This window comes from Mytilus trossulus, chromosome 1 (assembly GCF_036588685.1).
Source record: "Mytilus trossulus isolate FHL-02 chromosome 1, PNRI_Mtr1.1.1.hap1, whole genome shotgun sequence".
NCBI lineage: Eukaryota > Metazoa > Mollusca > Bivalvia > Mytilida > Mytilidae > Mytilus > Mytilus trossulus.
In genome coordinates this window covers 11514132-11529181 of record NC_086373.1, presented here as the reverse complement: position 1 = coordinate 11529181, position 15050 = coordinate 11514132, and the positions used below count along the sequence as shown (strand labels likewise).

Here is a 15050-nt window from a genome sequence, read left to right as displayed (position 1 = left end):
CATAGACCAAAAAATTAATTCCTATATTTTCACCCATTATATACTTGTCTTTATTTTCTAGACCATCAGATAGTTTAATAGTTATATTGATATAGAACCAAAGGCAGATCTCAACATGTTTGGGAATATTTAAACTATTATAAATTTTAAGATTTCTAAATCATTTATGGTTTTGTTTTTGTTTCAATTAATTTTTGACTTTCGAACAGCGGTATACCATTGTTGCCTTTATCTTAGATATAAGACATTAATTTGAACTTTACTCTTATGATCTGTTTTTAGCCATTGTAGCCATGTTGGTTGAGTTTATTTTGGAATGGATTGTAGGAAGGGGCTACCTCAATTCCAAGATGTATGTAAGTAAAAGTATGTAAATAAAGAGCCTGTGTATTTTAACTATGGATTGATCTGTCTATCAAGAATGCAATATTATGTTTGACAATAGTTATTTACAATTCAATTTGGCAACAATTTAGTAATGCTATGCATTGTCTCAATCTAAATTCTCTGTTTTTCTCTATCAGATAGTTTTTGGCACAAATCCCTGAAGTATTACTTAATGGTATTCAATGATTTACATAATTCTTTCTTCAACATAAATAGATAAAATTCCTAGGAAACAAAGAAAAGACATTGAGATATGTACAATAGTATAGGAATTTTTCCAAATATTTATCAAATACCTAGAATTACTTTCCCTTTTCCTCCTTTAATTAAAATATAAATGATGTAGATAGAAGAATTTGTAACAGTACAGTCTTTAGAAATGGATACAACTTTAAACTGGAAAAATTTTGTCTGGTAAAATTGAAAATATTTTTTTTTAAGTTGAGCAGTTGTAAACATTATGGCACATCTTTTTTCCCATATTTCAAACATCATTTACACTGCACCTGCATAGTTTTAAAATACTTTTGTAAATCCTAAGAAATTTGCCAATTAAACCAAAACCTTTATATCATGCCTCACTCTTTATAAAAATTAGGGGATGAGGTAAGAAAACAGTAAAATTTTTAAACAAAAAGTTTAGAAATGAGTAGCACTTCGATGTGCTCATTTTTACATGGGTAGGCATACACATGTGAACTTTTTTAAACCTTCCTGAAGACAAATATAAAGATATTGACAAATATAATGCTTACCAAGTTCAAATGAGCATAGCGTATGGCATGACAGACTTATTTCTTAATTGAAGTGGTATAGAAAATTATAAACAGTTTGTATAGGACTTGGAAGTATGATGGTCATCCTAAACTGCAATGGTCAACCCTTTAAGTGTGATAATGGTCAACAACCCTTTAAGTGTGATAATGGTCAACCCTTTAAGTGTTATAATGGTCAACAACCCTTTAAGTGTGATAATGGTCAACAACCGTTTATGTGTGATAATGGTGGTCAACCCTTTAAGTGTGATAATGGTCAACCCTTTAAGTGTGATAATGGTCAACAACCCTTTAAGTGTGATAATGGTCAACCCTTTAAGTGTGATAATGGTCAACAACCCTTTAAGTGTGATAATTAACTAATCATTTACTAATATACTGTGTATTCATTTCAGGTATCAGTCATCCTTATTATTAAAGCTATAAACCTAGGAAGATGTTGACTCTCATTTATGACTGATACTCAACTAACAGCTTAACCACAGTGAATTTACAATGCCAGTTCTACAGTGCCCTATTGACGGCTGTAATTGGAAATCTCAGGACCTGGATGAAGCATTTGCTGCTGCTCTAACCACTGCTCTACAGATTCATGACAGAACCGTCCACCCACCTCTGGCTCAACCGTCAACGCACAAGTTAAAATTAGACCCACCGTCTATAGCCACAGGATGTGATCCAGATCAATGGTCTGCATTCACCAGACAGTGGAAGATGTATAAAACAGGGATGGCGATCACAGACAATGTCTTGCCTACAGCCCTTTTCTACTGCTGTGACACTAATCTGCGTACAGATATTATGCGTGACCTTCAAGGTGATGTTGCTAGTATGCTAGAGACAGATCTTTTAAAGGCAATCAAAAGGCTGGCTGTCAAAGAAGAAAGCACACTAGTCCAACGCATAAAATTGAACAGGATGACTCAATCACCTGGTTCAAATATCAGAACTTTTTTGGCCAGTCTCAGAGGCCAAGCATCACTGTGCCAGTATAAAGCAACGTGTAAAGAATTAGGTTGCAACCATATATTTGACTATAGTGATGAGATTATAAAAGACAATTTAGTAAGAGGTATTGCAGACCCAGAAATTATGTCTGACCTGCTAGGTGACTCCAAGACAGATAGAACATTAGAAGAGACTGTGTCATTTATTGCTCAGAAAGAGCAGGGTAAAGTCACAAGGAGTGCAGTAGGAGATTCAGCTAGTGCTATGAGTGCCACATGTAATACTCAGAAGCGACCGCAAGCAGCTGGAGCCAAATGTTGGGCTTGTGGTGGTCCTGCTCATGGACAGAGGAATGATCGCAAGGCCAGGTCTAGATTCTGTGAAGCTTGGACATTCACATGTTCTAAATGTACAGTCAAAGGTCATTACACCAAATCTTGCAGCAAGTGCACTACCTGTGGCGTATGGGGCCACCGTGATGCATCTTCTAGAATCTGCACTCAAGGTAAGGGCCACAGGAACATGTCCAATCAAGGGAAATCAACTAAAGATCAAGAACAAGAACAAGTTGGTTATATCTATGAGCAGCTGTGCACTACATCTGAACAGACGAACCAAGTATCACGTCTTGAACATCACATATTTGATGGACACTGGGTGGCTAGACCCTCAAAACCCCACCCAATGCTCCTGGTGAACATGACACCCCTACCTGAGGACCATTCATCGTTTGGACATCCCATTCAAGACACTTCTCAGCTTAAGACAATCACTATGTCCATGGTGGCTGATACAGGATGCCAGAGTTCAATCATACCTTTACAATCTGCAAACAGTCTTGGCATAACAGAAAAGGATCTCCTTCCAGTAAAACTTGTGATGCGTGGAGCTATAAAGGAAGACCTCGGTGTAATTGGAGCAGTCGCAGTAAGTGTTACTACAAAAGACACTACTAGCAGTGCCATGTCAACACGTTTATTGTGTTATGTCTCTGATACCATGGAAAGAGCTTTCATTTGCAGAGAAGCACTCATATCTCTGGGAATTATTCACACCAACTTTCCTAATGTATCAACAGTCACATCTCCAAACATTGCTGCATCTATGGAAAGCTCTGAAGATGTAACCTGCTCTTGTCCTAGACGTCGACCTTCACCACCACCTATTCCCACATCTTTACCACCCGGTCTGAAGGCCACAGAGGAACATGTAGAGTCACTAAAAGAGTGGCTTCTTGATTACTATGGTGCTACAACATTTAATGTATGTGAACATCAACCTCTACCACTTATGAATTGTGAGCCTCTTCAACTCCATGTTGATCCTAATGCCACACCCGTAGCTGTCCACAAACCAGCACTTGTTCCTATCCATTGGCAGGATAAAGTTTATGCTGATCTTGAGAGGGATGTTCGCATTGGTGTACTGGAACAAGTAAGTCAAAACACACCTACAACTTGGTGCTCAAGAATGGTTGTAACCAGCAAGTCGGATGGCACTCCAAGGCGGACAGTAGACCTACAACCACAAAATCGACATTCTGTTCGGCAAACACATCATGTCCCAAGTCCTTTTCATCTAGCTGACCGTGTCCCTCAAGGTATGAAAAAAACAGTGACAGACGCTTGGAATGGGTACCACTCAGTGCCTATTCGTGAAGAAGATCGCCATTTCACAACATTCATCACACCATGGGGGCGCTACAGGTACAAGGTTGCTCCACAGGGATTTATGGCCAGCGGTGACGCTTACAATCAACGATTTGATGCTATAATATCAAACTTCAACGACAAGGTAAAATGTGTGGATGACACATGTATGTGGGCGAACTCCATTGAAGCAGCATTTTTTCAGGCATGTGAATGGTTCGACCTGTGTGCTCGTAACGGCATTACATTAAACCCAAAGAAGTTTCAATTTGCTCAAGACACTGTCAATTTTGCAGGACTTACAATCACCCCAACAAACATACGACCAAGTACTAAGTTCCTAGATGCAATTAGCAACTTCCCAACACCAACTGACATTACTGGTGCAAGAGCTTGGTTTGGGCTCATAAACCAAGGAGCATATGCATTTGCAATGGCAAGACAAATGAAACCTTTTCGTGCTCTATTGAAACCATCCACCACATTCTGCTGGACAAATGAATTAGACGAAGTATTTCACAAGTCAAAAGAGATCATTATCCAGGAGATGAAGGAAGGTGTTCGTCTTTTTGACCCTGCTCGTATGACATGCCTAGCTACCGACTGGTCTGTTGACGGAATTGGATCCTTTTTGATGCAGAAGTACTGTCAGTGCTCAAGTAAAACCCCTACCTGCTGTAATGACGGTTGGAAACTATGTCTAGTTGGCAGCAGATTCACACATCCAGCAGAAAGTAGATATGCTCCTATTGAAGGTGAGGCCTTGGCTGTTGTGTATGCACTTCACCAAACACGCTACTATGTTCTTGGCTGCAAAGACCTTCTTGTTGCAACTGACCACAAGCCACTACTACAGATTCTAAACGATCGATCACTCACAGACATCGACAACAGGCGACTTCTCAACCTCAAAGAGAAAACTTTAGGGTACAGATTTACAATTCTTCATGTACCAGGCAGAAAGAACCTTGGGCCAGATGCAGCGTCACGGTATCCTGTTGGACCACCAGATCGTCTGAACTTACCTGGTGAAGCACCTGAACTTGATTCCCTAGTTAACATGACTGCTCATTATCATTCAGATACACTTACCAGTCTATGTCTACATACAGAGGATAATGATACAGCTAATGACGCCTCCACAGTCGCTGCTGCCACTTGTGCCTTGAATGCTGTTATCACAGTTGTTACTTGGAACATGGTTCGTGAGGCCACTGCATCAGACCCTACATTTGTAAATCTAATCAGGCAGCTGGAAGCAGGGTTCCCAGAAGACCACAAGGAGCTACCAACAGACTTGCGTCCTTACCATCGCTTTGCATCCAGTTTATGCACCGTGGATGGTGTAGTTCTTATGGGCCAACGAATTGTTATACCTCCAGCTCTTCGCAAACCAGTACTAAATGCTTTACATGCAGCCCACCAAGGAGTCAGCGCTATGCGTGCGAGGGCCATGGACTCTGTATATTGGCCTGAGATCACAGTAGATATTGCCCAGGTGAGGGACCAATGTGTTCACTGCCATCAGATGGCTAAGTCAAACCCTATGCAGCCACCATCTGATATTACACCTCCAGATTATCCATTCCAGATGATTTGCAGTGACTACTTCACATATAACAGTAATGACTATGTAGTTATTGTTGACAGGTATTCAAACTGGCCAATGGTATACAAGTCTGAATCAGGTGCCGAAGGACTTGTCAAGAGACTTCGTGAGACGTTCGTGACATTTGGAATCCCAGAAGAGTTGACGTCTGATGGAGGTCCACAGTTCACAGCAGGGAAGACTCAAGAGTTTTTAAAGGCCTGGGGAGTTCGTCATAGACTTTCATCAGTTGCAAACCCACACGCTAACTGCAGGGCTGAGATAGCGGTAAAAACAGTAAAACGCATGCTGGTGGACAACATTACTGCTGTTGGATCTCTGGATGTTGACAAATTCCAAAGAGCCTTACTAATGTACAGAAATTCTATTGACCCAGAGACAAAAGCATCACCAGCATTGATTCTGTTTGGACGACCCATTCGTGATGCCATTCCCATACTGATGGGTAGATATTCTCCACATGAAACATGGACTGAGTTAATGTCTCACCGAGAGATGGCTCTTGCCAAACGTCATTCAAGGGAACATGAACGGTGGAATGAACACACTCATCACCTGCCAACACTACAGGTTGGAGATCATGTATACATACAGAACTTGGTAGGCAACCATCCCAGAAGATGGGAACGTACAGGAACAGTTGTTGAAGTACGCCAATACCACCAGTATGTTATACGTGTAGATGGCACAGGCCGAGTAACTATCCGCAACCGCCAACACCTTCGAAAGTTCACTCCTTTTCAAACCAACGAAACACATGGTACTTTGATGGCACCTACTGCAGTTCAACATCCAGAAGTGATCTTGAGCTCTCCATCTACACCCAAGACAACACAGCCACAAGTACCCAAGATTCCAGTGTCTTTATCACCAACAAGAATCTTAAGTCAACCAGCTGCATTGAATGAGACACCAATTATAGTCCCCACTCAAAAACAGGGTACACAGACTCAGACAATTCAACAGCCTTCACAAATAGATTTGGACCAGTCATTCCACCAGACCCCTGAACCAGATGTACCTTCAATGTCTAGAGTACCACGTGCTCTATCCCGTCTTCAGCCACATAATAAAGCTGGAGAAAAGGAACTATTGACACCACGAAGACCGAGCCGCCGCAACACAACAGAACATAACATTGATGAATCAGGAACTGATTAATGAGATATGCAAAGACATTTATAAGTGAATCTAGAGACTTTGCGTTTAAAATTGTGAAAGGACACCATACATTTAAAATTGTGAAAGGACACCATATGTTTAAAATTGTGAAAGGACACCATACGTTTAATCTTGTTCGCTTCCGGATGACTTTAACAGAACATTCCTGAAGATCTATTTTCTAATAGACTTGACTTGGTTTAAGTTTTTTTCGTATACAAAAAACTTGTCCCCCGGGGAGGAGATAACTAATCATTTACTAATATACTGTGTATTCATTTCAGGTATCAGTCATCCTTATTATTAAAGCTATAAACCTAGGAAGATGTTGACTCTCATTTAATAATGGTCAACCCTTTAAGTGTTATAATGGTCAACAACCCTTTAAGTGTGATAATGGTCAACAACCGTTTATGTGTGATAATGGTGGTCAACCCTTTAAGTGTGATAATGGTCAACCCTTTAAGTGTGATAATGGTCAACAACCCTTTAAGTGTGATAATGGTCAACCCTTTAAGTGTGATAATGGTCAACCCTTTAAGTGTGATAATGGTCAACCCTTTAAGTGTGATAAAAGTCAACCCTTCAAGTGTGATGGTCTATATGATGCATGATTGCTGGTTTAAATTTTATATTTAGATGTGTATATATTATAAGAAGAAGATTTTTTTCATAATTGAGAATATAAATTGGCATTCATTATTGTCCATAACAAAATTATGGCTTTTATAATCCACATTCAACACGATAGTGTAAAGATGCTACAATTGAACTAGTGTCAAACCCTTGCACTTCAGCATAACCATCAGGGTTCAGAGTACCATCTCCATTCAGAGTCTTACATATCGAACTGTACATAGGGGGATCCAGGGGGGGCAGCCCCCCCCTGTTCTTTGGAAAAACTTGGTTGATTATATAGGGAATCACTGAAGCATGACTGGAGGGGGTCCCCTTAGGTCAGTCAGAGGGCCCCCTTATGAAAATTCTGAATCCACTACTGATGTACAAAGTGAAATCTGACGATAATATCAATCCTAGGTTCAGAATCTGATCATAACTGAACAATATTGAAACCGTAAACTCTGGTTGTCATATCATATCTATATCCTTGTATTATAAAAAAAACACAATAGCTTACTGCTTTAAAATTGCTTAATCAATTCTGACAACATATAACCAGCAGTTTTTGCAATATCTATTGTGTCAGTACGTTACTTTGTACAATTAAAACGCCCAATTCAATTTGTAAGTCACTCAATTACAGTAATACTATACTGTTATAGTAGAAATTAAACTGATAGTGATTATGTAATAGAAGGTGTATCGGAGAAAGGTAAAAGGGTAAGCACCATAGTGAGGTTCATAGCATCTGATTATATCATATACAATTAATATTAATACAACACCAGGGAAATATGAGATCATTACAACCTCTGAGTATACATTGGATACAGATGAGTAAACGGAAAGATTGGTGTATTCCTATTAATCAACTCCCTTTTCTAATAAAATCTCACCACTTCAATCATTTTTTTTAAATAGACTCCCTCTTCTGGTATTCCAATCCTCCAAATCAAAAAATCAAATTAAGGATAGAAACTAACATCTATTACAATAGGTAAAATGAATTTAAGTGGACTGACTACTTGTTTCTACTTCAGTCATTAAAATTGTATTGCTTATTATTCTAAGATCTTAAATTCTAATTCATTTACAATCCAGATTTAAGTACTTACAATCAAGTGTAATGTTGAGTTAGAGAAGTTGGTACCAGATTATTAATCATTTATAAAAGTAATTGAGGTCATTAGAATCACGATATACATGTAGTTCAATTTTGGCTATTCACTAATCAACATAGACATTACATCAACCTTATATCTATCTGGCCAACTCATCATCTCATCATGGTTAACTCACATACCAAAAATCAGCCCATTATCTGAAGGCGTTTAGAAAAAGTCTATAACTGTGATTTTCAACAATGTCTCAAAGTCCAAAGTCCGTTATTTTGGCAAAAATTAGAGGAGCTGAACGAAACTTAAGCTTGATCTGTAACTCATCATGGTTAACTCACATAACAAAAATCAGACCAATATCTGAAGGCGTTTAAAAAAAAAAGTCTGTATAACTGTGATTTAAAAAAAATTCTCAAAGTCCAAAGCCCGTAATTTCGGCAAAAATTAGTGGAGCGGAACAAAACTTAAACTTGATCTGTAACTCATCATGGTTAACTAACATAACAAAAATCACAAAAAATTATCTGAAGGCGTTTAGAAAAAAACTCCTTATAATGTTTTTTTGCGGAATGACAGAATGATGGAATTACAGAATTTCGGAATTTCGGACAAGGGTAAAACTATATGGCACTGACAACTTCGTTGCAGGGTCATAAAAATAATAAATTCAGATAGGTTATATCCCCTTATTCAACTTTCATTATAATTGGTTTCATTTACTTTTTTCTGGTTGCTGAGTTGCTGTCTCATGAAAGTATATCTTACTTCATATCTTAATATCTTATTTTCAAAATGAATGAAATTTTCCAAATGCATTACAAATTGCAATATGATATGATAAGTTACAGGTGTTTGCCTAGAGCATCTACAAAGTTCTATTGTTCTAAAGTCTGTTGTAATACAAGCTGGCATTAATCTTTGAACAAAAACATTTACAATTTGAAGTTTTAAATCATAGTGTACTGTATGATCAAGGAGTTTATATAACCTCCTTGGTATGATCAACTCGTATGAATAAAATAACTTAAGCTTTGAAGTACTTACTTGTATTATTAACCAGTAAATCGGTCACTCAGCAATGCTGATGTCTCTAAGTCTCTGATGTGGTATCTCATTAAATCGGTCACTCAGCAATGCTGATGTCTCTTAGTCTCTGATGTGGTATCTCAGTAAATCGGTCACTCAGCAATGCTGATGTCTCTAAGTCTCTGATGTGGTATCTAACAGCTATTTATACCAATTACTACAAAACACAAAACAATGTACACTAACAGTTATATGTTCTCTTGACAAACATCTAATATTAAGTAGAATAAAATCAAAAATGGGACAAAGTACTTAATGAAGTCTTCGTCATCGTTTACATCAGCATTTTCTTTACCAAAGAATTTGGTATATAAGTCATTAACAAGATGACATTAGCAAGATTATTGTGTATATAGAGGGTGGTAGCTTTTTATTTAAAATATCATTTAAATTTGACGGCAAAAATCGTCAAATCCTTCACAAAACTTGATGATTACCTGTCAAATTAAACAATTCACAACTCAAAAGACTGAAGATTATGATAATTTGTCAATGGTGATGGCGTAGATGAAATTATATATTTCTCTTCCTTGGCCTTCAATTGATGGGTTAATTAATCATTTTCATATTGTATTACTGGCAAACCGTTTAATGTATTATTTCAATTATTACCTTTCGTAGTATGATTTTAAAGAGCGATAAGTCTAAATGCATATTGAGAAGTAGGGTGTACACCCCTTTACACTTATAAATGGTCTAATTTAGACAAAAGTTTCCATTCAGTTTAAAACTCTATCAAATTTGAAATCTATATAGTGTTATTCACACTAATGTGTTAATGGTTGTGCAATTTTGCAGAAAAATTTTATGGTCCAAAATTACTTGAAAAGCATAAATATTCAATTACCATTTTCCATATTTTTACTTGTTTAAATCATGCATATTCAATGACCCATTACACATTTATGCTTCTAACTCATAATATTGCATTTTTTTACAAGTCTTCATCATAAATGGGAAATTTTTACTTCTACATGCATATTCAATGACCCATTACACATTTATACATCTAACTCAAAATACAATTAACATATTGCATTTTTTTACAAGTCATCATCATAAATGGGAAATTTTCACTACTTCATATGAATGATGTATAAATATTTTTGTCATAAAAAAAATCTCCTATTGATAATTTTCTCCCCCCATATTTTTTTTTTTCTATTTCAGCAAATTTGATGACTTTGCTGAAAAAAAAAGGCTTCTTGAAAATATGAATGAAAATGTATCCATGGTACACAGATGATGGATGCCCCATTTGTATATAACATCATAAAGGGACATAACCCAAGAACTGTAGAAGTAACACGTTACCCAAACTAGCTAGTACTTGATCAGAGTTTTGTGGTAGCAAGCATTGTGTATATTTCCAAACATTTGGTTCAGACAACCTAATTTAGAAAATAGAAACCTATTTTAGGCGTACATACAATCAGACAGGGGAAAACTTAATGCCCCTTCAGCTATGGTGGGGGCATAAAAAACAGTTAAAGAATATTAACAAACAAGATCATCAAAATATAGATGCATAACTACAACAATGCTAGGACTAAATAGATCACTTCATCTGAAAAATTAAACTTATCCAAGGCTCATAATTTTAGGATAAGTACTGGTAAGTCCATGAATGAGAAATCAAAATGGACCTGTGACTATTTATTATTCAATTTAATATAAAATCCATTTACTCAATCTATGCAAACACAATATCAGGAGAACTGTAGATCACAGTGGACTAGAATTACAATCAGCAGGACCTAGAATAAGCTTATGTTTAACGGTTGTCATTTGTTAAAGTGGTTCATAAATGTTTCTTGTTTTTGATATAGATTAGATTGATGATTTTCTGTATGAAAGGTTTTACACTAGTCATTTGCTGTTCAGTGTAAGCCATGGCTCTGTGATGAAGACTGTACTTTGACCTATAATGGTTTTAACTTTTACAAATAATGACTTTTGGATGGAGAGTTGTCTCCTTGGCAGTCATACCACATCTTTGTATATCTAATTCTGTAAGAGATATCCTTTATATAAAGACCTACTACAAAAAGTTCAATACACCTGATGTTACAAGAAATGTACTGAGGGCTGCCGTTATAACTAAGTGTTCTATTGATTGCAATCTGGAGGATGGCTGATCCGTAAGTCAGAAAATATAGTCTGAATAATTCTGGTTATCCTAAACATTTAAATTCAAATAAGTGAAATTCAAAATATGAGAAACATCTATCTTTAAATTAGATACAAACCAAAGGAATGGCTTTGAGATTTCCAAAGAAGGCTTAGACGTTTAATTTTTCCATACTCAGTATGACAAATGTGTCTGAAGAAGAGCGAGTCCCTGCTTTACTGACTTTCAATAGAAACCAACAGCTATTACATGCCTGCACCAGATGTTTTATTTGTCTCTGACTTGATCATTATATAACATTCTGTTTTTTTTAGTAATTTTCTTTTGTGTCTAGGGAAGACTATCAATGATTATTTGCCTTCAAAAGAAGATTGTGGTTTTGTAGATTTTAGTGTAATTATGTCATGATCTCTAGTCGATTCAGTTTATTTTTCATTCTCCATATGTTATCATTATAAAAAGAGATTAATTTTAGCATAGTCAAATTTACTCTTCTTCTGTATATTTTTAAAATTCATGTACAAAGCATAATAATTTACCATGGACAACATAATAATAAACGTCTGCTGTTCCAAACTTTTTCCCAGACCTTTTACAGTGATGTTTTTGAACAAGGATTTAAAACTTTAAATGATATCTATGTGACAAAATATATATACTGTGGGATCATTTATTCATTCATTTTCCTGGGGATCAATTTGTTTGAAATAAGAAAAAGATCGTGGATATCTAATTTTGTGGTTTGCCTGAGGTCTACATTAATGCCTATAGGACTTTTGTCATTTCTTCAACCTTAATTTTGTGGTTCACAGGCAGTGTACCCACAAAACCCACAAAAATTGGTATCAAAGGAATATCAAAATTCTCTGATTTACCACATGAAATTTTCTCACTAGTATAATAGACAGTTCTTCCAGATTCAGGTCAATATAGGTTTTCAATGATTACTTTGACATGATTGGAAATATAATCCTTCTCTCTTTGTTTACGGTCTATAAATAGAATAATTTACAATTGTATCAGCTACTACATGTGTGTGTGGGGGGGGGGGGGATAAACTAAACTAAAACCATGGTGTATTCAGTGAAATATGTTTTACGTAACATATTTTGACATTTTTTAAAGAGAGATTATGTAGATTCTATATGTATTAATTCACTCATTCATTTAAAAAGGGTACAGATTATATTGGATTATATTTGATAAGATTTTAGCCCATCTTTCATTAACTTCATTACTAGTTATCAACTAAAATACATTTCTATTCCTGTTTTCTTTCAAAAACGATGATTCATGCAAATTTTCAATACTACATAATGCCCCACATTTTAAGCTACTGGTATATATAAAAGCTATGATTTAATGTACATTTTTAAGGTCTTTCCTCTCCGTGAGGAAAGACCTTATTGTTTTTCTAATGTTTTTTTTTCTTTTTTTTCTTCCAGCATTTGTTTGGCTCGCCCTCCTACCGCTTCTATTGGAGTTATCAATACCAAAATTAAACCATCAATAGACCTCAACATGAACTTTTACCAGATGAACTTTTGTAGGATTTCACCTTCCCCTTAAGAAGTTATCTCCCTTTTGTTGATTTTTTTCAACATGGTCCCCCCAAAATGTGTTAAAAGATATCACGACTTTATTTGGACAAAAGGTAGATCTCATCATAATGTATTACCATATGAGGCTGCATAGGATTTCATCATCTACTTTGAGAGTTATATCCCCTTGAATCAATTTCTTTTATTTGCATTTTTTTCAAAAAGTATTAGAGATAGAATTTAATTGAAAATGACAGCATGTATTAGAACAGATGGCAATGTTTATAAACATAAACAATTTATTTGTTATTAACCCTTATAAGGAGTTATTTCCCTTTAGAAATTAAAAATATATTTTCAAAAATTTATATTCGAGAACCGGAAGTCATAGAGACTTGTAACCTTCACCAATAATCTTAAATTCATATGACCTTTAATATGCACCCAAGGTCAAAGGTCACCGAGTGCAAACAAAAATTACGCTGCAATTTCAAGCTTACATATTAGGAAAACGATAAGACTTTGCTGCATACATACAGCGTATGAAATGTTCTTCTCGACAAGCTCTACATTTTATACAATAAGCCCAAAAATGTCCGACCGTCTGTTCAAAAGTTACAACGGGATGATTCTTAAAAGTATAGTATTGTGTGAATATCTTTTTAAAGGTAACAGATATCAACCTACTATAAACTGCAAAGATGATCAGTAGTTCGAGACCTTCAATTTGAGGTCAATGTCAGGTCATGATGAAATTTCACCTTGACCTTCACAGTATACTATGACCTTGACCTTGTGATAGTTGAAAGGTTAAGTGGTCCTGAGTTGAATGGTGGTAGTCCCATGTTTCTACGACTTCCGGTTCTTAAGTTTAGTATTGCATCATATATTTGATGATAAATTGTGACCTTTATGAACTTTGAAATTGTCCCAATTCTTTTTCTATAATGTTGTTGTTCAACTGTATATCGTTTATCATTTAACATATTTGAAATATCTATAGTCCTTTTAGAGATAATGCAGTTTGAAGTTTTGCGAGCGGAGGCATGTATTTCTGAATCATCAAGAGTTTACCACTTAAAATGTCTTAGAAATTGAAGAGGTTGACATAGTTATATGTTTGACCAAATACCAAAAACATTCCATGGAAAAAAACACCAAAAAATCAATTTGAAATTTTCAAGTTTTGCATTGACTTTGTAAGTTTCATAACTTCTATTTATATAGTTGATATTGCATCATTATTTGCACTTTGTCAAATGGGGTCATCTGATATATCAAATTGAAGGTCTCAATAAACTCTACTTAAAAATGAAAATTTTAAACCTCCTTTTCATCCCAGGGGGACGGGTGGGGTCATTTAGTGCAAACATTCAAATTTCTCAGATGGTAAGGTTGTTGCATATCAAATGAAAGAACATAAAGCGTACATTTCAAATTTCAAATTGACGTCTCCAAAAAATTGGTTGGATGGGGTCATTGAGTGCAAAAAATAAATTTTCTTTTAAGGTAGGGTTGTTGTATATCAAATGAAAGGTCATGATGTGTACATTTGATATATCAAATTCCCGACCTCCAAAAATTAGTTGGATAGGGTTATTAAGTGCAAAAATCAAACTTTTTAGAACATGGTGTTGTCGCATATCAAAAGAAAGCTCATCTACTCTGTTCCAAGTATCATAATTCCGATCTCAAAAATGTAGGCGGATGAGGTCATTAAGTGTAAAAAGCGAAAAGTTTCAGAAGGTATGCTGTCTTATATCAAACGAAAGGTCGTACAAATTACAATACGAAAACATCACTTTTACAGGAAAGACCTTTCAATTGTTTTACAAACAATTGAGATACTAGTATGATAATTATTTTTTTTATAATAATTTTTAAGATACATTCAGAGAAAAAGAAAGAGCTAGCATTTGTGGATTATCTCCCATTGAAATCTTTAATAAAAAAAAACGAAGTATAATGACTTTAATTTGATGAATGCAGAAGATATTTTGAAAAAGCTTACTAAAAGGGCTAA

At 35.7% G+C, this 15050-nt stretch overlaps 1 protein-coding gene across 4 annotated transcripts in view; it reads right to left on the bottom strand.

The window, feature by feature from the left end:
• LOC134715165 (neuroglian-like) overlaps positions 1-15050 on the bottom strand; it is a 117688-nt gene that overhangs the window by 78868 nt on the left and 23770 nt on the right. For all 4 annotated transcript variants that reach the window (XR_010106617.1, XR_010106615.1, XR_010106618.1 and 1 more), the window contains exon 2: positions 9314-9512. The gene's annotated coding sequence lies outside the window, so the exon portion shown is untranslated. The remainder of the gene's footprint in view (positions 1-9313; positions 9513-15050) is intronic.